The following is a 23,601-nucleotide window of genomic DNA, read 5'->3' on the forward strand; positions in this document are numbered from 1 at the left end:
ATATAAGTTAAATAAGCAAGGTGACAATATACAGCCTTGAAGTATTCCCTTCTCAATTTGGAACCAGTCCATTTTTCCATGTCCATTTCTAACTGTTGCATCTTGACCTGTAGACAGATTTCTCAGGAGGCAGGTAAGGTGGTCTGATATTCCCATCTCCTGCAGAATTTTCCACAGTTTATTGTGATCCACACAGTCAAAGGCTTTGGCGTAGTCAATAAAGCAGAAATAGATGTTTTTCTGGAACTCTCTTGCTTTTTCTTTTTTTTTTTTGCTTTTTCGATGATCCATCAGATGTTGGCAATTTGATCTCTGATTCGTCTGCCTTTTCTAATTCCAGCTTGAGTATCTAGAAGTTCTTGGTTCACATACTGTTGAAGCCTAGCTTGGAGAATTTTGAGCATTACTTTGCTACTGTGTGAGATGAGTGCAATTGTGTGGTAGTTTGAACGTTCTTTGGCATTTCCTGTTAGTCTAATTTATTTTGTTTAAATTGGAATATAGTTTATTTACAATATTGTTAGTAAATTAGTTTCAGGTGTACAGCAAAGTGATTCAGTTATATATGTGTATGAGAGTGTTTGTGTGTGTGTGTATATATATATATTTATTTCACTTTTAGTTTATTATAAGATATTGAATATAGTTCCCTGTATTGTACATTCTATCCTTATTGGTTCCCTGTTTTACACATAGTAATTTGTACCTGTTAATCTCTTACTCCCAGCTTATCCCTCCCCTTTTACCTGCTGGTGATCATAAATGTGTCCTATGTTTGTGAGTCTTTTTCTGTTTTGTAACTAAGTTCATTTCTACTACTTTTTTAGATTCCACATATAAAGTATATCATATTATGCATACAATATAAGAGCACCTAAACACATAACTTTCCTTTGAAGGAGTAAGCGTCTTTTAATTTCATGGCTTCAATCACCATCTGCCGTGATTTTGGAGCCCAGAAAAATAAAGTCAGCCACAGTTTCCACTGTTTCACCATCTATTTGCCATGAAGTGATGGGACCAGATGCCATGATCTTTAGTTTTCTGAACGTTGAGCTTTAAGCCAACTTTTTCACTCTCCTCTTTCACTTTCATCAAGAGGCTCTTTAGTTCTTCTTCACTTTCTGCCATAAGGGTGGTGTCATCTGCATATCTGAGGTTATTGATATTTCTCCCAGCAATCTTGATTTCAGCTTGTGCTTCCTCCAGACCAACGTTTCTCATGATGTACTCTGCATATAAGTTAAATAAGTAGGGTGACAATATACAGCTTTGACATACTCCTTTTCCTATTTGGAACCAGTCTGTTGTTCCATGTCCATTTCTAACTGTTGCTTCCTGACTTGCATACAGATTTCTCAAGAGGCAGGTCAGGTGGTCTGGTATTCCCATCTCTTTAAGAATTTTCCACAGTTTATTGTGAGCCATGAAATTAAAAGATGCTTACTCCTTGGAAGGAAAGTTATGACCAACCTAGACAGCATATTAAAAAGCAGAGACATTACTTTGCCAACAAAGGTCCATCTAGTCAAGGCTATGGTTTTTCCAGTGGTCATGTATGGATGTGAGAGTTGGATTATAAAGAAAGCTGAGTGCAGAAGAATTGATGCTTTTGAACTGTGGTGTTGGAGAAGAGTCTTGAGAGTCCCTTGGACTGCAAGGGGATCCAACCAGTCCATCCTAAGGGAGATCAGTCCTGAATATTCATTGGAAGGACTGATGTTGAAGCTGAAACTCCAATACTTTGGACACCTGATGCAAAGAGCTGACTCATTTGAAAAGACCCTGATGCTGGGAAAGATTGAGGGCAGGAGGAAGAGGGGACGACAGAGGATGAGATGGTTGGATGGCATCACCGACTCAATGGACATGGGTTTGGGTGGACTCCAGGAGTTGGTGATGGACAGGCAGGCCTGGCGTGCTGCAGTTCATGGGGTCACAAAGAGTTGGACATGACTGAGCGACTGAACTGAACTGAACTGAAACACATAAAACAAGTGTTACCAAGTCCAAGCTCACTCTGCTTGCTGCATGGTAGGCCAAGGAATCCAAGAGAGAAGATGTTGAGGCAAGGAAGAGATTTTAACTGGGGAGCCAGCAGTTTGAGAAGATGGCAGGTGAGAACCTCGAAGTTACTATCTTATTGGGGTCTGGATGCCAGGTTATTTTATAGATCAGAGAGAAAGAAGCAATGAGGAACTAAAGTCAAAATGCAGAATAGGGAGATGCAGTGTGGGGAAATAAAGTGAAAGGGTCTTTAGTATTGTAAAACATCTCTGAAGGATGTCCAGCCTTCAGAAGGGGTGCATTCATCTCTTCTATTCACAGGTTTGCAGGGACAAATTATTTCTTCATGAGCTGAACAAAAACACTTTAGTTTACAGTCAAGCAGAGGGGCAGGGTCCTCCAGGCAAGCCATTGTGTATGATTATAGTAACAAAAGCAAGTCAAAGAAATAGTTTCCAACCTGGAGTCAGAATTGGCTTCCTCCTTGCAACAAAACGGAGAAGGCACTGGCAACCCACTCCAGTACTCTTGCCTGGAGAATCCCAGGGACGGGGAGCCTGGTGGGCTGCCATCTATGGTTTCGCACAGAGTCGGACATGACTGCAGCGACTTAGCAGCAGCAGCAGCAGCAGCTGCAACAAAAATACTAACAGACATTAAGGGTGAATGTGATGGGAAATAGTATAACTTATTAACATCAGAAAAGGTCTTTGGAAACAAACATACAGCATTTCTTTTCCAATTTTTTGCTTGTTTCTCTCTGCTTTGGGAAGAAATGAGATTTCCATTTAGTGGGACAAGTAGGACCAAGTCCCTCCACCTACAGGAAAGAATGAATACACCGAACTGGCCCAGGATAAATTCACCTGGATTTAGCTGGTGGGGTAATTCCCACTGCACTGACCATTGAGGAAGGGATTTACCTATGATAGCGATCCTTGCTCCTGGTCACCAGGTGATAATTTTAGAGGTCAAGTAAATGACTTTTCTAATCCTCAAAATCTGGCAAGGGTAAAGGGATCGTTTGATCCACAGACCACTGAGTAACTGCATGGAAGGCAACAATCAGTAACGCACAAGTCAACTGTTTTGCTTTCAGTAGATGATTAAGAAGATGGATAGTTGTTTTTCAGGCAGCGGTGAAACAGAGCAGGACCATGGAGCTGTGGGGCTCCTGGGTGCAAAAGCCTTTCTGTGTCGCCTATTTCTTGATTTCAGGAAATAGGCTTCATTCAGTCTCTAAGACATTCCTTGTGTTCCAAGGGGCAGGTTCAAACAGATACAATTAGGGAAGGGAGGAGTTGCAGCGACCAAGGAAGAGCAGTCAGAAAACAATGGTGTGGGACTTCCCTGGGGGTCCAGTGGTTAAGAATCTGCCTGTTAATGCAGGCGGCAAGATTCTTTCCTGATCTGGGAAAATTCCATATGCCACAGGGCAACTAAGTTCCTGTGCTGCAATTACTGAAGCAGTGCTCTATAGCTGCAACTCCTGAGCACACACGTGGTGACTACAGAGCCATCCTCACTTGCCGCAACTAGAGGAAGCCCATGCACAGCAATGGAGACCCAACACAGTCAATTTTCTTTTTTAATGCTTAAAAAATAAATAGCACAGCCTTGGGGCAGGTCCTGGTTCCCCCTCAAGGGATACACATAACAATATCTTTGAGTTGTTTTGCAGATACTGAAATCCCAAGCAGGTGGGAGAAGTTAACTGTGTGCTGCCCACAAGCATGTACACCCTAGACCTGTTAGAACCAGATGCTGACTCCTGATTACCTCACCACCAACCAATCAGAAGAATGTCCATGAGCTGATCACACTCTCTTTGAACCATTTCTGTAAAACTCCTCGGTATCTCTCCAGGATGGCACACACACTCGAAGGCCATTAGCCCACTGTGGTCCCCTTTACCTAGCAAAACAATAAAGCTATTATTTTCTACTTCAACCAAAACTCTGTCTCTGAGATTTAATCCAGTGTTGGGGAACAGAGCCCAGATTTGGCCTCAGCACCAAAAGCATATGAAATATGGTATCTTTTTTTTTATTATTGAAAGTTCCGTTATTGTGTTTTAATCCACAATAGTCACTTGTCTATCTCTGTGCAGATGCAAATAACACTTTTTTTTTTCTCTCTCTAAGCATGTTCTAAAATCTTGAAAGGAAGCAAATACTTCCCGACATACTTTCTAAAACAGATTTTAGGAACCCATGATCATGGTATTGTCTATTTGTTTCAAAATAGGAACTTTGTGATTTATGACATGCATTAAAATAGTCCTAGATAACAACTCAGTGCTGTCAAGTCAACCGCAGGGGTCCTGATCGCAATATGATACTTGGGTAGTTAAGTTGCCCCAGGCTAGAAAAAATCATAACACACATGGTGGAAAAGAAACAGCAGAGGGAAAGCTATTTTCAAAAGCATTTCTTTGGGACACCAAAGCATGCCAAATATCATTTTGACTTTGAATTGGGGCTTTTGCAAGTAACTGATCTTTATCAAGTGCCATGCTTTTAGGATCTTGAAGAACACATACTTTCCATATTGTTATTCATGCAAAATGCCTCAGTAGATACTTTTCCCCAAAGTATGTTTTGAGGATATTTTAGGATTGAGTTGGCTTTATTCGCTCACAGTTAGGGTTTTAATACATAAGTGTTAAGGTTGGTTTTTCATATGAATTGGCTGCAATCATCCAAGTTCAAAAATAACATCCATGAGTCCCATCAGGAGTTTTAATAGTTCTTTTTTCTTTCTCTGCAAACCGGGGCAAATTTAACACGACAGTTACTAGATGCATGTTCTCTTTGTCGATTGCATCATCTGTTGTCTCATCTTGAAACCATTTTTCTGGATTATTCTGAATCCAGTTCTCCAGTGCATCTAAAACATTCCTCACGAATTAAGTTCAGCTCGGGCAAATCTCAAGTGAATATGAGCATACATGACAAAGGACAGACATGATTCTGAGATGTTATTTCCTTCCATTTGGAAGGAACCCCATTAGTGTAACATTCCTGGTTTCTCTCTAACCACCCCTCACATTCACACTCTATTGCAAGAGAGACAGAGCAAATTGTTTGCTTGCTGTGTTTAAAATGAGAAAGTAGAAATCTGGAACAAGAATCTTTTTTCTCTCCCATCTTTGAGCAGCCTGCATTCTTTGTTCCTAAGGACTGAGTGTGCACTTGCAAAGATGTGAGTAGAGTTTAATGGGGGAGAGAGAGAGAGAATGATGGTCTAATGAAGGAGTTTCCTAGCAGGAAGATCAAATGCTTGTAGATATCAACTAAAGGCTTCAATGGTAGCTTAATTTGCAATAAGGCTGCCCATAGGTTCCTATCAGCCTTACATCTTTGCTTTATTTCTCAATTTATCCGTAACTTAGGAAAGAAGGTTATAGTTGGGCTCCCTCTGCCTACACAGACAGACAACTTTTGATTGGCCAAACAGGAACTCTCTCTCTAGGACAACAAATAACTATCCCTGGAAAATGAGGCTAACCAAGCTCCTGACACATAGACACGTATTCAACCTCTTCTTATGTTGTGGAAAACGTCATTCCATTTGCCCATCAAAGGAGACCCATGGGCTCTTTCCTGTTGAAAATTCTAAGGACTGTATCTAAGACTCAGTTCTGATTCTTCTGACTTCATCAAAAGATATTTCCTTCAATATAGGCAAACAACATCCCATGAACCTGTTTCCCTGCCTCCTGTAGATCTTTTCTTTGTAATTATAATAGAACAGAAACCCTTTTCATGTAAGTATTCAGGCTCCTTCAGTTCCCATCTGACCTGTCTCCAACCCAACTTCTGAGGCTTTGAAAGTAACTTCTGGGAGACAGAGCAAAACAAAGCCAAGAGAATAGCACAGATAACTATCTACATGGAAATGGGAGGCTGCAGACATGACTCCTGGCTTACTTTTATTTTTGATTGAAGTAGACTCTTTAGTGATAAGAATTTAAGAGAAACTCAATTTGTAACATTTGCTTCTGTTACCTGCCAACACTGGAGACACAAGAGATGCGAGTTTGATCCCTGGGTCTGGAGGGTCCCCTGGAGGAGGAAATGGCAACCCACTCCAGTACTCTCACCTGGAAGATTCCATGGACCGAGCAGCCTGCTGGGCTACATTCCATGGGATCACAAAGAGTCAGACATGACTGAGTGACTGAACATAGCCACAACCCAAAACATTTTACAGAGAAACAACAGTGGAACTGATTAAACTGAGTGTTTGCAGAAGAATATCCATGTATGTAACTTTGTGGTATTTGCTATAGGAAAATATGGCACCTTAACAATGTAGTTGAAACGCCTAGATGATACAGATCTAAAGAGGCCGCAGAGAGATGTTAAAGGGAAATACCATTTTAACAAGCACCGCTACTCATTTACAGTAGCATTAAAATCGAATTTATAAGATTTGATCACTAAAAGAACCTCAGCAAAATATGGACTGGAATTCAGCTCATTCATTTATTGGGAATGGGAGAAAAATGCTTCCCATAATTCATCAAATATTTATTGACTATAAACTGCTTCCACTGCTTTGGTCCCTGGAGTTCTATCAGGGAAGACAGAAACCCTGGCCCTTGGTACCCCATTGTGGTTTAGAGGGCTAGGCGATAAACAACGAAGGTATAAGTACACAAATTATATGTTCCCGGTGGAGATGAGACGTGTCATGGGAGGGGAAAAAAAGTACAGAAGAGCAAGGACTAAGAAACCACCAATGGTATACATCTAATTTAACATCGGTTTCAATGGGAGGTGACCTTGAGCAAAGAAGGAGTAGGGGAGGTGCAGTCCACAGCATCAAGCAGCACATGAGCATATATTCATCATTAGGAATCAATAAGGAAATGTGAATTACACCATAGTGAGAGATCACCAAGCACTTATCCGTATGGTAAAACTTGAAAAAAGTGATACTATTCAATGTTGGCTAAGATGGAGAGAAAACAGACCACTCATACATTGCTGGAACACAGTACAGCCATACTGAAAAACAATTTGCAGTTTCTTTAAAAAACTAAGCCTGCAGCTACCATACAACCTAGTACCTGCTCCGCTGGGTATTTAATCCTAGAATTCTGAAGACATGTTCACACAAAACCAGCACACAGATGCTTATAGCAGCTCTGCTGGACGAGACAAACGCTGAAACAAACCACGTGTCCTGTCACCAAGGCATGATTATGTGTACGTCTAGAACATGTATCACTTCTCAGCAATAAAAAGGGACAGGTTACATAGTGATATATGAATCTCAGAGAACTATGCTGAATGGGGGGGGAAAAACCAAACAATCTCAAATGCTGCATACCATATAATTCAATTTATACAACATTCCACATCAAGGTAACAAAATTCTAGGAATGGTGAACAGGTTAACAGTTGTCCTGGGTTGGTAAGCGGAGGTGGGTCAGGAGGGATGTGAGTGTTGGCTGTGAACAGGTAAAAGGATCTTAGTGGTGATGGATATATGGTACAGGTTGATTTTAAACATTTTATAACTTGATCAGATTGATGTCAACACTCTAGTAAGAAGTTACCACAGAGGCAAACAAGTAAAGGAACAGGAATTTCTGCATTAGTTTTTATAACTACATGTGAATCTAAAATTATCTCAAAATGACATATTTGACTAGGAAAAAATACAGACTAAAATAAATTCCTTTCTCATAAGATCAGTAACTCTTGGTCATCCCAAATCCCCAAAACTGTTGAAATTGGAAATGTTTGTAGCAGGCAATACAAGTTGGCCAAACCCAGTGTTAGCATGAAGATGAAGAAAAAGAAACAGCATGTTGCAAGATGGATGAATAAATATGTGTTATATATATTTAATATAATGAATATTTTATAGCATATTATATAGTGAATATATATGTATATTATATATCTACAGTTAATATCCTCTAATATGATTATCTGAACTGGTAGGATTTCTACATAGTTATACTAATCTGTGGGCTTTCCAGGTGGTGCCAATGGTAAAGAATCCACCTGCTAAAGCAGGAGACACAAGAAACACAGATTTGATCCCTGGGTTGGGAAGATCCCTTGGAGAAGGGAATGGCTACCCACTCAGTATTCTTGCCTGGAGAATTCAATGGATAGAGAAACCTGGCGACTGCAAAGAATGAGACACGACCAAGCAACTGAGCACAATCTATAGTGTTATTATGATAAAATCAACATAATTTTGCTCTTAGGAGAGTTCACATTTCATGAATAAATGCATCACTGACACATGCAGGTCAAATAAACAAATGTGTTTAGACTTTATATGAAAAGAGAAAATCAGAGATGGAGAAACACCACACACGCTTATGACTTTTCAAGCACATTACGATCAAATGCATCAACTGCAATGGGAATGAAATCCCTCCACTGAATTCACAAACCATGTCTAATAGTTTGTTCTCAGAATTATGAAATACATTTTTGATAATTCATAGCAAATTTGATAAACGTTCCTACTCAGTAGACAAATAAGGAGTTTCTAAAAATAACAGAGGACTGAATTATTTGGAGGAAATGAGAAAACACAAAGGGGCAATTTTTAGGAACATGTATTGTTCTTGAAATCGCTGAGGAAAAGGATTGGGTTTTACAAAAAGACCACACTGACACACATTTCTTTTAATAACGCTAATTTCTTTTTATTTTCTCCAGTGAGGCACTGTTTCTGCGGTTGGGCGCCTCCCATCGTGAAAAGCCCATCTGTGTGTTTTTTGCGTATGTGCCCTGGTCTCCCTGGTGAATGCTAATGTGAAGACATGAGTCGTGTGTCCAACGATGTCAGTCTGAACCGTTACTATTCCTCACACCATGTTCTTCAGAAACATAAAATCCCTTCAGCAGCCCCTTCTCTTTTTGTTCTATTTTCAGGAACGTGGCTACACCGTATTGTCAAATTTTCTGCAATTATTCTTCACATCCACCTTCGCTTCAATATTTCCATTGACTGTGGATCTAGCCCTTTCCCACTGGGGATGCAGCGCTGTGAAACAAACCAGCTCCCTCATGTCAACATTGTGTCAGGACACATGTGACTGTGTTGAAACATGCAAGAGGGCACATCCCTATGTGAGTCGGACAACAAAAGAGGAACAAAAGAGAAACAATAAAAGAAGTTACTATGATGTGGGCTGGTGGATCGGTAGAGAAACATGGCCACATGTTTACCTGCTGGATATTTCCTTAGATCACCTGCTTCCTTTCAATCCCATTGATTAGAATGGTTAGTTCTAGTATTCTGGAAGCATGAGGATGGACAGTCTATATTTTCTTGTGGAAACTTTCCTTTTTAATGCTTAGAATTCCTTCTCTTAATTTTCATTTTATTATTTATTTATCTTTTTTTTTTTTGGCCACTCCCCATAGCTTGCAAGATCTTAGTTCCCCAACCAGGGATTGAACCCTCACCCTTGGCAGTGAAACTTCAGAGTCCTAACCAATGGGTCACAAGGGAATTCCTGAAACTTTTTACACTTGAATAAAGCTCTTTAAAATTTTAGGGTATAAACTTGTTAACTTTTTTTTGTTAACTTGAAATTTTCAGCAGTTATGTTTCAAAACTATTTTTACATAGCTCATACTCATCTTCTCAGGGTCGGAGGCTGAAGCACAGCAATGCTGTTCCAGAAGGACAATGATTCAAACAGAAATATTTGGAAAGGCATGCAAGAAGAATGGTGAATTAGAAGGCAACTGGCAAAACCTCACTAGGCATCTCACAATTCAGCCCATAGAACATGACCTGTAAGCCAGCTACCTTATGATATCTTGACTGTCTGTACATTAATATTTTATTAGAAGTAAATGTATAAACTTCAAGAGTCATTGTTGTTCAGTTGCTCAGTCGTGTCCAACTCTTTGCAGCCCCATGGACTGCAGCACGCCAGGCTTTCCTGTCCTTCACCATCTCCCAGAGATTGCTCAAACTCATGACCACTGAGACAGTGATGCCATCCAACCATCTCATCCTTTGTCATCCCCCTTCTCTTCCTGTCCTCAATCTTTCCCAGTATCTGGGTCTTTTCCAATGACTTGGCTCTTCACATCAGGTGCTGTATTTTATATTTGGTCTGCATTCTAAAAATGAGGAGTAAAGCACATCCCTACTGTAAGCAGTACTCTCTGGTGTGTGTTTTGATCCTTCACTGTGTGAATGTTATCTGTACTAATACAAAAGTATATTCAAAGGTTACCAGGAGATATGCTGCATGAACCACTATGATGTGTCTTCACAGGACTCAGGATACTTCAGACAACCCATAAACAACTGATGGTGGTGACTCATTGAGAAACACGGGTTCACAAAAACATATACTACAGAAATAAAAACAACAACAACAACAACAAATTGGGACCTAATCAAATTTATAAGTTTTTTCAAAGCAAATGAAACCACAAACAAAATGAAAAGACAACCTACAGAAAGGGAGAAAATATTTGCAAATGGTGCAACCAACAAGGGCTTAATTTCCAAAATATACAAACAGTTCATACAATTTAACAAGAAAAAACAAACAACCTAATTAAACAATGGGCAGAAGACCTAAATAGACATTTTCCAAAGAATAAATATGGATGGCAAATTTGTTGTTGTTATTTAGTCACTAAGTCGTGTCTGACTCTTTTGCAACCCCATGGACTGTAGCCCATCAGGCTCCTCTGTCCATGGTATTCTCTAGACAAGAATACTGGAGTGGGCTGCCATTTCCTTCTCCAGGGGATCTTCCTGACCCCAGGATCAAAGCCACATCTCCTTCATTGACAGATGGCTTCTTTACTCCTGAGCCACCAGGGAAGCCCACAAATAGTCAAGAGGTACATGAAAATATGTTCAACATCACTGATCATAGAGAAATGCAAATCAAAACAACAATGAGGTATCACTTCACATCAGTCAAAAGGCCATCATTAAAAAGTGTATAAGTGACAAATGCTGGAGAGGGTATGAAGAGAAGGGAAGGCTCCTACATTGTTGGTGGGAATGCAAGTTGATGAAGCCACTAAGGAATACAATATAGATGATTCTTAGAAAACTAAAACTAGAATTACCTTATGATCCAGCAATTCCACTTCTGGTCATCTATCCAGACAATACTATAATTCAAAAATATATATGTGCCCTTATGTTCATAGCAGCACTATATACAAAAGCCAGGAAATAGAAACAACCTGAATGTCCATGGGCAGATGAATGGATATAGAAGATGTGGTACATATGTATGATGGAATATTACTCAGCCATAAAAAGAATACAGTAGTGCCATCTGCAGCAACAAGGATGCAACTAGAGATCATCATACTAAGTGACATAAGTCAGAAAGAGAATGACAAATACCATAAGATATCACTTATTTGCAGAATCTAAAATATGATATAGAGAACAGACTGGTGGTTGCAAAAGGGTAGTGAGAGTAGGGGAAGGTTGGATAGGAGTTTGGGATTAGCAGATATGAATTATTATATATAAGAAGAGATAAACAACACGATCCTACTGTATAGCACAGAGAACTATGTTTAAATTATATTCAACTGTATTTTCCTATGATAAACCATAATGGAAAAATGGAAAAGAATATAAAAAAGAATGCTCACTTTGCTGTCCAGTAGTAATTAATACAACACTGTAAATCAACTATACTTCATTAAAAATGTTTAATACAAAGAAAAAGATGATTTGTTTCATGTACTGAGTAACAGTGCTTTTCCACGGAGAGTGCAGGAATGCAGTTGTGTGTGGTGATGATGGTTGTGTGTGGAAAGGGCTTTCTTCATGGAGCAGAGCCACGTGACAAGCACATTAGTGTCCACGCCGGACTCTGGCTTCACCAAGAGGCTCCCCGGGAATCGAGTCCATTGGATGCTGTTTCCCACCAATAATTCTGAACACAATGATGGCATATATCACAGAGCATCAAACATTGCTGGTTCAATCCATGGCTTAACAAATAGCTGTTTCCAAGTACTGTTCTCTGTTAGGACCTTGCGGCACGGTTTATACACCTACAAAGCTTAGCACTCTTCTACTTTTCTTAGTATTTTTCTTGTCCTTCCAGATGAAACAGTCAATTCTTTTGTCATTAGGGTCATGAAATCACTGCTCTGCGAATGCCACCGCAGGTTACTGACTGGCCCTGGGGAGACACTGACCTGGTCAATGTCTAGATCCTGTTTGTAGCCCCAATTCATGCTGTTTGGTTATATACTAAAACAACACACGCATATTGCAGTTGTATCATTTCGCTAATCAAGGGGAACCATTTCATGAGGAGTAAAATTTAAAAATAAACATTTTGGCAGACAGGTTTATTGTGATAATCCTGAAAGTACAGGAGAGAAGTCTCTGCTCTGGAACAAGAGCAGTGGTGTTGGCCAAACGTGGCTGGCAGTCTTCCAGGCAGGGGTCCTGTCCGCCTCCCCACTTGGATTCCCTGACACTTCCAATGGACTCAAATAACTCATCCTCAATAGTGCCTCTTTCAGCACAGAGAGATTAAGGAGAAAAGGTTGAAAATGAACAGTGTTCATGGTTAGATTTAATTAATAGATCCATTTTGTTCTCACCTTGGAAGACATACAGGTCAGAAAGTATTGTTGGTTATATATCTATTTTTTCCCTCTCTGGGAGGCTATCAGACTGAAGGAGCCAGTGAGAAAAAAATTTGTGTTTGAAGACTTTCATCCATGCCGTGTCTTTTCAAGTCACATTCAGAACGAGGAGGCAGAAACACCCCGTTGCCAATAATGGCTGCTGAACGGGTCAGCCTTCCAAAGTGAGGAGTGGCTCCCTCTCCCAGGTCAGCTTCGTGCTTCTTTCTCAAAACATCTGACGCAGTTCAGGTGGCTTGTGGAGTGTGTGACAGCGCTCATATCAAGGACAGCCCCGAGCTCTTTGTGCGCGAGATGCAGCATCCCTGAAAGAACCAGGCTTCCTGCAGCCAAAGAGCCTGGGGACCTACTTCTCTTGTGCCTGGGGTCCCAGGTCCCAGGTCTGCATCCCAGTGGGAACCCTGCTGGGCTTCTACTGGCCAATCCCCTGGGACTCCAGGAATACTGGGGTCCTCATAGGGGATGTTGGTACAGGTATCTGCATCTCCTCTATAAGAACACGTTTCAGGATTCTTGTGATCTCTTAAACTCACTCACATGTAAAGAGCCCCTGGGACCTCGTCTCTAAGATCAAAGCTGGGAAAGGGGAGGCTCTGAACTGACCATAGGGTGTAAGGATGGTGGACACTGTTAACATTTCACACATAAAAGCAGACTTGGGAGGATGGGCAGAAGATATCTACAGCGAATACAAAATCACTCGACTCCTTATGGAGAGAAGGGGGAGAAAATCTATTTTTATTGATGCTTAAAAAAATCTGCCAGTAAAGGGTTATTAAAATAATGAAACACAAACCTATAAGTTAAATCCCACCCTAAAGAGAAAATGTAACACTATCACTGAATCTTACATAAATAAAAAGCACCAAGTACACAGACAAATTAAAATCTAAAACACAGAAAGGAGAAATGCTTGACAATAAAGGAAAAGAGAAAAAAGATTTTAGAGTCATGAAGGAGGAAGAAAACATGATTGTATACACACACATTCACACACTAACATGCACATGTGCACATTTTTTGAAAATTGAAGGGAAAAAAAAAAACACCTTAAAAAGGGTACTGAGAGGCAAAAGGAAGTATACCAAAAAAGAAAATGAGAGGGGGAAGGAAGGAAGAAAGGAAGGGGGAAAAGATAAAGGAGGTTTCCCTTGTAGCCCATTGGTAAAGAATCTGCCTGCAGTACAGGAGACTCGAGTTCAATCCCTGGTCTAGGAAGATCCCACATGCCATGTAGCAACTAAGTCTGTGCACCACAAGCCCTGAGCCTGTGCTCTAGAGCCCAGGAGCTGCAACTACTGAAGCCTGCAGGCCCTAGAGCCCCCGTTCTGCAACAAGAGAAGCCATGGCAACAAGACTCCCACGCACCACAACTAGAGAGTAGCCTCTGCTCGCTGCAACTAGAGAAAAGCCCAGGCAGTAATGAAGACCCAGCATAGCCATAAATAAGTTAATTAAAAGAAAAAGGAGGAAAGGGATGATTCATGAAGGGACATTTTGGAAATTATGAGTGAAACAAAGGAAAGTGGAGACCCAAGGGCAAAACCTTGATTCCACCATTGGTGAGTTGACTGATCATCACTGACTTATTTAACTTCACGGAGCCCCAGGATTGCCGGCATAAGAGGTGAGAAGAATACAAGCATGATGCAGAGCACGGTTTGAAGCAGAACCAGAGATGGAAGGTGGGGCCGGGTCTGAGAAGGAGCTGGAGTCCCCTGCACTGATGACCAGGGCCTGAGCTGAAGGACCATCAGTTACAGGAGAAGATAGTCCCAGGGGATATTAAAGGGATAACCTTCCTGGAAGCATCAAAACAGAGCTAAGGAAAAATTCAAGAGGTACGCTTGTACAGTTTTCATCTATTTTCCCATATATTCACCTGTAATGTCTCCAGTGGCTTCTGTTGATCAACAATAAGCCTGTATTTACATTTGGGGGATTTTTATTTTTTTCAATAATGGTGGTAGTGGTTTAGTCACTAAGTCATGTTCAAACTCTTTTGCAATCCTATCGACTGTAGCCTGCCAGTGTCCTATGTTCACGGGATTTCCCACACATGATTACTGGAGTGGGTTGCCATTTCCTTCTCCAGGGCATCGTTCTGACCCAGGGATCAAACCTGGTACTCTAATCGTTGCACACATGTCTCATGCTAAGCCATCATACTGTTTCCTAGATGCCAAGTTCCTAACTTTTCAGATCGACAGGAAGAGCCTACAGAGAGCTGTTCAGGCTGAGTCACACTCTCTACCTTCAGAACACACCTGAGTTTGATAGATAAAGCAATCCCTCTCATTGCTTTGCATAAGGCTTTGCAGCTTTTGGAGCATATTATCTCCTCTGATCCTGACAACAATCCCTAGAAAGTACGTAAGGGCATATTATACCCATTTTGCTGAGTGATAACTACACGATTCAGCTTTGCTGAGAGTTTCCGTGTATCAGTAGCCATATTCTGTGCATCTTTGGACAAACAGGTCATCACATGGAACTCAATGTATACCAGCTGGAGGTACTTGGGACTGAAGCTCCTTTCAACAGCATCTTTACTACTGTTTATGACACCCTCTCCATCCATGTGGAGACCAAATTAGCCTGCTTCTCATTCCTGCCAAATGCTGAGGCTCCAGGGGTCCATCTCCCCCCATCTGCACCTTCACCCCATGTTGTCTGTGCCCCACTGTTGACATCCTGATACACCCCAAGGCGCTCCTCAGAGACTCCACAGCTGCTGCCCTAGGTCCTTATTCCTGTCTTTATCTCTCCATTCTATGTGTCACTAGGTCCTGCTTATGTTGCTTTTTAAATAGATGTCATCCTTTCCAACCATAGCCATCAGCAGCAGCACCATCTTAGCACTTGCCTGTAGCCACCCCGGGCCATGGTCCTCACTGACTTCTCATCTGTAACAATCTCCTTTCCAAGTCAGTCAGAGGATGAAAACACATCTGTTATGATGGTTTACAGAGCCCATTACTATAGTTCCATGTCCACATCTCTACACCTATCCCCACCCCACTTTCCCTCCAGACCCTAAGACCTTCCTTGGTTCTTTCACTTAGCACATTGCTCATGTTCTAAAATCCCTTTGAACCACTGCTCTGCTTTCGTCTCTGTCTCTCTCTCTCCCCTCTCCCGACTCCACTTGCTCACTCCCAATATACCACACTTTATCTACATATTCTATTAATATAAGCAGGGATTTCATTTCCAAGCCAGAATAACTTTCTTAGGAAATATTCTCCTTAAAAACTAAACCATATCAAGAACACCCGATTTTATGCTTTCATAGCATGAGAATGAATTTTCCTTATAGCAATGATCACTTGCCATTTTACATCTCTCCATGTGATCATTAATGAATCTCTCCCTCCAACTGGACTGTACATTGCATGAGTTCTGCTTTTCCTCACCATGGTACCCCTGAAGCACTTTAAGTCCTTGACAGATGGTAGATGCTCAAAACTGGTAGTGGGGAGAAAGGATAGAACTAGGGAAGGAAAGGAGGGAGTGAAGAAGGAAATGTAATAATGTCCCAAGTTATATGTTGCAAACATATAATTTTCATGCTTCAAAGTAACTATAAGATTAATGAAAGTATATATTGATTCCCAGGGTATAAAATACTAAAGGCAGTAATCCTTGCCTGTCATTTATTGACAATAGAGAATAGAGACATAAAACACTTAACTGCAAGACTATGTGCTGATAATTATTGTAAGAGTACACACACACACACATATATACATGCACATGTGAATTAAAGGGACAGTTTAATCTAACTATATGGATTCACAAAGTCTACAGAGAAGAAACATCTATCAGTAACTTAAGAACGATAATGCATTTATTACATTTATATAGACAACTATCATTTCAGTACAGTTCAGTCACTCACTCATGTCTCACTCTTTGTGAACCCATGGACTGCAGCATGCCAGGCCTCCCTGTCCAGCATCAACTCCCAGAGTTTACTCAAACTCATGTCCATTGGGTTGGTGTTGCCATCCAACCATCTCATCCTCTGTCATCCCCTTCTCCTCCTCCCTTCAATCTTTCCCAGCATCAGGGTCTTTTCCAATGAGTCAGTTCTTCCCATCAGGTGGCCAAAATATTGGACCTTCAGCTTCAACATCAGTTCTCCCAGTGAATTTTCAGGACTGATTTCCTTTAGGATGGACGGGTTGGATCTCCTTGCAGTCCGAGGACTCTCAAGAGTCTTCTTCAGCACCACAGTTCAGAAGCAACAGTTGTTTGGCGCTTAGCTTTCTTTATGGTCCAAATCTCACATCCATACATGACTACTGGAAAAACCATAGCCTCGACTATATGAACCTTTATTGGCAAAGCAATGTCTCTGCTTTTGAATATTCTGTCTAGGTTGGTCAAAACTTTTCTTTCAAGGAACAAACATCTTTTAATTTCATGGCTGCAGTCACCATCAGCAGTGATTTTGGAGCCCAAGAAAATAAAATTTACCACTGTTTACATTGTTTCCCCATCTATTTGTCATGAAGTGATGGGGCTGGATGCCATGATCTCACTTTTTTAAATGTTGAGTTTTAAGTCAACTTTTTCACTCTCCTCTTTCACCTTCATCAAGAGGCTCTTTAGTTCTTTGCTTTCTGCCATAAGGATGGTGTCATCTGCATATCTGAGATTATTGATATTTCTCCCAGAAATCTTGACTCCAGCTTGTGCTTCATCCAGCCCCACGTTTCTCATGATGTACTCTGCATATAAGTTAAATAAGCAGGGTGACAATATACAGCCTTGACGTACTCCTTTTCCTATTTGGAACCAGTCTGTTTTTCCATGTCCAGTTCTAACTTTTGCTTCCTGACCTGCATACAGGTTTCTCAAGAGACAGGTCAGATGGTCTGGTATTCCCATCTCTGTAAAAAATTTCCACAGTTTATTGTTATCCACACATTTGAAGGCTTTGGCATAGTCAATAAAGCAGAAATAAATGTTTTTCTGGAACTCTCTTCCTTTTTCGGGATTTGATTTAGGTCATATCTAATGGTTTCCTCTACTTTCTTCAATTTAAGTCTGAATTTTGTAATAAGGAGCTCATGATCTGAGCCACAGTCAGCTCCCAGTCTCATTTTTGTACATCTTCAAAGAAATATAATCATTCTGATTTCAGTATTGACCATCTGGTGATGTCCATGTGTAGAGTCATTTCTTTTGTTGTTGGAAGAGGGTGTTTGCTATGATCAGTGCATTCTCTTGGCAAAACTCTGTCACACTTTGCCCTGCTTCATTTTGTACTCCAAGGCCAAACTTGCCTGTTATTCTAGCTATCTTTTGACTTCCTACTTTTGCATTCCAGTCCCCTATGATGAAAAGGACATCTTTTGGGGGGGTGTTAGTTCTAGAAGGTCTTGTGGGTCTTCATAGAAGTGCTCAACTTCAGCTTGTTTAGAATTAGTGGTTGGGGTACCAACTTAGATTACTGTGATATTGAATGGTTTGCCATGGGAACAATCAGAGATCATTCTGTCACTTTTGGGGTTGCACCCAAGCACTGCACTTCGGACTCTTTTGTTGACTATGAGGGCTACTTCATTCCTTCCAAGGGATTCTTGCCCATAGTACTAGATATAATGATGATCTGAATTAAACTTGCCCTTCCAGTCCATTTTAGTCCACTGATTCCTAAATGTCTATATTCACACTTACTACCTCCTTTTAGACCATTTCCAATTTACCTTGATTCATGGACCTAACATTCCAGGTTCCTATGTGATATTGTTTTTACAGCATCGGACTTTACTTCCATCAACTGTCACATTCACGACTGGGCGTTATTTTTGCTGTTCTTTGTATAGATAACTACATAGAATACTAAGTTACTGTGGAATTCACACTCACTGAGATTTGGAAAGCATCTTTTGTGTGTGTGTGTGTAGAAAATACCTGATTATATGTTCAGAAATTAAAGTGAAAAGATAAACATACAGGGTTCACCAGTTAATGGAAAAACACTTTCTCCATATTTATCTCGGAAATGGACAATAGGACCACATCTCAGCACAAGACGATTAAAGTAGGTCAAACTGTCTTTGAGGAAGTCTGTTGTTAACACCATATGTTAATTCAAATTACTAGCCAGGTTGCCTCTCTTCTTACCAGATTTTGGCAAAGTTACCTTGAATACCCCATGACCAGGGTCTGGGTTTGCTAACTGGGGCACTGCAGGTCAGAGCCCAGCCTCCAACCCCATCATGGGGGACATAATAACCAGTGATGCTAACACATGGCTCATGGGCCACACCTGGACTCCAGCCTCCAGACCAGCATCGGTGCTATGGTGGCCTCATAATGGCTCTGTCCATCTCCCATGGACAGGCAACAACAGGGCTCTGTCCAAGTCTCCATGGCATTTGTCCCTGTTACAATAACCTCTGTGGCCCTAGTCACCCCCCCCAGGGGACCTCACATTCACGGCACTTTACACGGGTCTCTCAGGACCCTTCCCACCACTGCCTACCTGGCCCAGCACCTGCAGAAGGGAGTGAAGGGCAAGTTACAGGTCCCAGCCCTGTGTGGTCACCTTAGCAGCAAGGAACACATTTCCAGGATGAACTTTTCTACTCTCATAGCAGCTATCTTATTGATGATGTTGTTTAGTTGCTAAGTCGTGTCTGACTCTTTGCAACATCAGGCTTCTCTGTCCTCTGTTATCTCCTGGAGTTTGCTCAAATTCATGTCCATTGAGTTGGTGATGCTATCCAATCAATCTTACTGATAGATGCTTTAAAACTTTATTTTTAGCTCATGCCTACTTGATAAACATTAAAATATTAATCCTTTTTTTTTTAGTGTTGTTGAAGTTCAAGATATAGAAGACACTGTGCTTAATAACAAATCCAAGTAACTCAGCTCTGTTTATTTTTAGACCAGCCACCTTCCCCTCCCATGCATACCCATCACTATTCTAGAATTTGACAAGCCTAGCTTTCACTTCTGACATCCGGTCCCATACTCCAACTTGGGGGCTGGGTAAATGTTTATACCACAAAACCTGCAATAAACCTCTTAATCTCCTTCCTTTCTTACTGATAATTTTTCTGCAAGGAGTTAATATCTCAGGAAGAGGTTAGGAGGATCAAATAACATAATTATCTAAAAGAGCTCAGACAGCAAACGTTTGCTGAATCTGAAATTTATTGGTTTCTGTAACTACTTAATTTCTTTAAATGAAGCTTTATGCATAAGTAATGTCTGCATAAATTATATAAAATGACTATGCAGTTCAAATTCTCCTTTATTGATTTTAAAAGTAGATGGTCACTACCCCAATTAATTGCTAGTTGTTTTATCTCTAACAATGCAGATTTAAAACCATATTTCTAGAATATTAGATATAACAGCTTATCATTTGTTTGAAGATTCTGCATGAATTCTATGGTGAACAATGTATGCAAATGATGTGATAAAACAATAGGCCATGAAAATGAATCAAATATATACTTTAAGTCATTTAAATATCCACAGTCTTTGGTAAAAGGGCAACTATAAACATACACATTATATTTCAAAACAGCACTGTGCTTGGGATCAATTCAGATCAATTTGTGCAGTGGAAAAATGCAGGCTGCAGCACCGGTCACTGAACTGAATCTGAGAAATATGTGTTTCGTTGTCACTAAAATTCTACCTAGAAAAATGAGCCTGGAAAGTAATATAAATCTGACAGCGTTGTGTCACTTAATTCAATCTCAGACCTCCCCCTACTAATGTTACTTTGCAATATGAATGCATTTTGCTGTGAATTTCCTTCACCCTTTGAAACGACATGCAGTGAGAAACCATGTTCCCATCATTGTACTTTCACACTTGACGGCATGGGCAAGTGTATTAAATTATGAAGTGGGTAGGAACAGGAAAGTGAAGAGGGACGGTGACAGTGAGCCGACTTGAGAGCCAGCCAACATGATTTAGATAGTTTCTCATGTGAATAGAAGAACACACACACACACACATGCATGTCTTTTAAATTCAGAAACATTAACCTTTGACGTGGCTGTGTAATCAAAAATAATTAATGTGACTTCTGAAGATGAAAAGACAACATTTCTTGACAGAGGCATGCACTGCCAACAAGATGTCTTCAAAATGTATCCCTGTCGGTAGAATTATTTTCAGGAAATAAGAGAGACCATTTGATTCTAAGAAGCTAGCTATCTAGAGGGACACATCTCTTCAGCTGTGCTTTCATCTCCTGCTTCCTATGTGTAAATTTGATGTACTATAATACATAATGCACATATTTGATGCACTATAATATGTACTATAATAGGTACTATGATATTTGACTTCAGTCTTGAAGTAAATGACTTTCTGGTTTCAGGGGCATCATTGTGGTCTCCACTGTATCTATTTCCTTCTTTTTCCCTTCTTAGCAAAACCCCAGCTCTTCCAGTCACTGGATTTTGATGAAAGAAGTCCATTCTGGTGCCAAGGATTCAGTGAGCTTAAGCCAATTAGCATTCAGCACTTCTTCCATTGGCCGTGTTGTGTGAATCAGTCAGATCCAAATGCCCCATCACCCTGGTTGTGGTGATTGAGGGTCCATATGATTGGACATGTGACCTAAGCTGGTCCTCCCATGGGAGGTCCATGGCCAGTGCCCAATGGCTGGAAACACCCTGATGCTGCGAAAGATTGAGGGCAGGAGGAGAAGGGGATGACAGAGGATGAGATGGTTGGATGGCATCACCAACTCAATGGACATGAGTTTGAGCAAGCTCTGGGAGTTGGTGATGGACAGGGAGGCCTGGCATGCTGCAGTCCATGGGGTCGCAAGGAGTCGAACACGACTGAGCAACTGAACAAACAACTGGTACTTATGCATGTGACTTTGAGAAGGTCTTAAAACCTCAGGAAGCATCCACCTCCTGCTCTGTAAATTAGAGGCAATAAACCTGAAGCTCCAAGTGATGAGGAAGAGACCAGCGCGATTCTTGCCAAATGATGTATCCCCTGTAAACGCTGACTTGTCTGCCTTTCTTGAAGTTAGTGGAAAACTTGATTAATGGGCTTAGAATTTTTTCTTAGTTCCTTTAGATAAGCTCTTCTAATGTATCTTATTTTTTAAAATTTTTAAAAATTTTCTCAATGATGCAATGTTTGTTGTTGTTCAGTCTCTAAGTTACGTCCAACCAGTTGCGATCCCATGAACCGTAGCATGCCAAGCTTTTCAAATTACAATTATTTACTTCTTACAGGGTTTTTTTAAATACTGTATTCATATAATTTAGTGTATTATATATATAGTATGTATATATAAGACATATATATATATATATATATATATATATATATAATACATGAATATGTTATGCTATCTGGAAAGTTCAATATAAATATAAAGGCTTTCAGAAAATATTTACTTTTAATTTTGGACTTTAGGATACTATAGGTTACAATAGCATGCCACTTTTTATTCTGGTGAAAGAATACTCTAATTATATAGTATTAGTTCAATTCATGGTGTCTTTTTTTATTAAAAAATGATTAAAATGTTACAATGAGTGCATTTAAATGAATAATGTGTATAATTTGATTTCCCACTATGTTAAATATATTAAAATATATACTAAAATATCTATTTAAAGTTTAATAAATATTAAATGCATAGTTTATCAATATTTGTAATAACTTTGGAAAGTTTCAAAGAAAGTCCATCTCATTTCTCCTAAAAAAATGAGCGTTATTTTATATGTACAGATTTTAACACATATTATGAACATACCCAGGCTTTCTCACTTTTCATTGGTTACAGAAAGATAAAGTAGTTCAACTTATCAAAATGGGATGAAGTCAGACATCAAAGAGAGGTTTTCATTCAATCCATGCTGTGACCATTGACATATACCAGAAACAATGATATAGAATTCTCATTTCACATGTGTTTATTCAAAGGATAATATGACCACAAAGTAATTTAGTATTACCAAAAAGAATCTTATTATCTCAATTTCCACATCAGGAAATCCATCTAAAGAATAAAAGATGCTTTAAAAGTCAGGAAGATGTGTTCTTCAGAAAGATGCTTAAAAATCATGAAGGTGAATATGACATTCTTCCATCATACAAAAAGAGCAAACCCAGTGCAGACTGAATGACGTAAATGTCCTACCAGAGGCACAGACCCATGGGGAGGGCCTTTCCAAGTCAATACCCTGTTTCTCCTGCTCAAAGTCCAGCGTCACATTGACACATTGACCACAGACTGAGGGACACACCTAATCCAGCCAGGTCGGTCAGACTCAGCTCCTGGAGGTGTGGCGTCAAGACTGAGCCAGCCTCATTCACTTGTGTTAGTGATGGCGCTAGGAAGGCAAATACAGCAACTAAGGGCATGTTATTTTTCATCCTACTCATGGAGGCTGGGAGAGCTTTTCTTCAGAGAGTCCTGGCAATGACCATGAACTTCATAGAGACAGGTGAGCGTTCTAAAGCCTGGGGCCAGCAGACAGACCAGCTGTGCTGCCCCCTTGGGGTTCACTACGTGTCCTGATGCACGTTCTCTTATTGAGAACTCCCTCTTTTCTGTACAGTTAGCTCGGACGTGTTCTGCTGTTCACATCTCTCTAGACACTAAGCTTACTGCAACATTCACAAAACAACAACACAAACAAGAACAACAAGAGATGTATTTCCTGGAGCGTGAATCTGCACGTTCTAGATCATTAATCTCATTCAAGAGTTGTAGAGTCAAGCGATAATTAGTGATGTGAGCAGAATCTCATGTACAGCAGGGATTCTTTTTTTTTTTTACTTAAAGGCTTATTTATTATAGTGAAATTTGAGGAAATACAATTTACTGATGAGATATTGCCTAAATAAATTATAGCACATCAACATGATGGTGTTGCACAACTTTAAAAACAATTTTTCAAAAGCATTAAAAAATAAGGGGAGTTTTGTATAA

General features: G+C 40.2%; 1 long non-coding RNA gene across 1 annotated transcript; it reads left to right on the forward strand.

Moving 5' to 3' along the window:
- Positions 1 to 14,042: 14,042 nt before the first annotated feature.
- LOC145517743 (uncharacterized) lies at positions 14,043 to 19,709 on the forward strand. The gene is made up of 2 exons (XR_014062297.1): positions 14,043 to 14,494; positions 19,485 to 19,709. It is a non-coding gene; the product is annotated as an uncharacterized LOC145517743 (long non-coding RNA).
- Positions 19,710 to 23,601: the final 3,892 nt, after the last annotated feature.

The sequence above is a fragment of the Giraffa tippelskirchi genome, chromosome 8 (assembly GCF_054371585.1).
Source record: "Giraffa tippelskirchi isolate mGirTip1 chromosome 8, T2T-mGirTip1v1.2.pri, whole genome shotgun sequence".
NCBI lineage: Eukaryota > Metazoa > Chordata > Mammalia > Artiodactyla > Giraffidae > Giraffa > Giraffa tippelskirchi.